Source organism: Lemur catta, chromosome Y (genome assembly GCF_020740605.2).
Source record: "Lemur catta isolate mLemCat1 chromosome Y, mLemCat1.pri, whole genome shotgun sequence".
Classification (NCBI taxonomy): Eukaryota; Metazoa; Chordata; class Mammalia; order Primates; family Lemuridae; genus Lemur; species Lemur catta.
Window position 1 is genome coordinate 844,089 of NC_059156.1, and position 1,463 is coordinate 845,551.

Below are 1,463 nucleotides of genomic sequence, written 5' to 3' on the forward strand. Positions count from 1 at the left end.
CCTGGTTTCTCCCAGGACCTGGAAACCTTGCCTGGGCCCCCTTCCTTGGGGCCTGTTACCCTCACCTGGGACACGCGTTGGTGGGGGGGTCGTTTGGTCCGGACCCAGCCTGCCCCCATGGCTTGCCCCTCTTCCACCTCCTGCTTTTTTCCTCCAAACACACGCAATGATCACGCTCACGAACTATCTTGGGACCTGGCATGACTTTTGTCAGCCGCCTCCCCCCGTCCCCACCCCCCCCAATGGAAATGATCACCCTGGCTGGTCGACCAGATGTCTGGTCTGTGGCAGCCATCGTAGGGGAGAGGCTTCAGGATGGATCTGGTCTCTTTGGCCCCACTGCCCCTAAGGGTCACCCTCCCATCGGTATTGTTCAGGTGCAGGGCAAGGGGCGCACCGACCAGAGTTTTCCTCTGGGAGTTTGTGTCTGCGGTTTCTTGACTTGCTCTCAGTCCATTACGTGACCAACTGTGTGACTTTCTTTTTTGCCCTTCATTTTATTTATTCTCTTTGCCTTTTCCTGCCGGCTTTTTTCCCCCTGCATTCATGGTTTCACGTCACGCGGGTGATGTGCCGACACACCAGGACGCACATCTCACACGGGCGTGTGAACACGCAATCACCACGTTTATGAACTAGAAAGGGCTCTGTCTGGGTGACTTTGCAATTCTTTTCCCCTCCCCTCCCCCCGCGCTGAGAATGAGTTTCCCCGGCTCCTGTGCCCGCCTGGGAATCGGCTGCAGACGCCGTGGCCCCGGGTCCGCGGCATGTTGCCCTCGGCCTCCCTTGGCACAGTGCCCTGGGCTCCACCAGATGTCTCTGGCGAATTGGGGCCGTAGTGTGCCGTTGACGACGTGGTCACCAGGTGTCGCTCCGGGCTCAGTATTCTTCCTTCTCCCTGTGACTGTGGTCTCGTTTTTCAAAATTCCTTTTTTCTTCCTTCCTCTTTTTCCCTGTTTCCATTTTCCCTTTTTAATCTCTTTCTCTCTTTTTGTTGCTTTTTTCGCGGCACATGGGTGATGTGTGTGAATGAAACACAGTGTGAGGGAAAAGACACATCTCACACGTGCAGCTGAACGCTCCATCCTCACGCTTCTGAGTACCCACCGATGGATCTGGTACCTTTGTTTTCTTTTTTCTTTCTTTTTCTTTTTTTTTTTTTTTTGAGACAGAGTCTCACTCTGTTGCCCGGGCTAGAGTGCCATGGCATCAGCCTAGCTCACAGGAACCTCAAACTCCTGGGCTCAAGGAATCCTTCCGTCTCAGCCTCCCCGGTACCTGGGACTATAGGCATGTGTCACTATGCCTGGCTAATTTTTTCTATATTTTTAGTTGTCCAGATAATTTCTTTCTATTTTTAGTAGAGATGGGGTCTGGCTCTTGCTCAGGCTGATCTTGAATTCCTGACCTTGGGTGATCCTCCCGCCTTGGCCTCCCAGAGTGCTAGGATTACAAGCCTGAGC

General features: G+C 53.5%; 1 pseudogene; it reads right to left on the bottom strand.

Annotated features, from left to right (window-relative positions):
- Window positions 1-555: 555 nt before the first annotated feature.
- On the bottom strand, window positions 556-647 carry LOC123629109 (annotated as a pseudogene).
- Window positions 648-1,463: the final 816 nt, after the last annotated feature.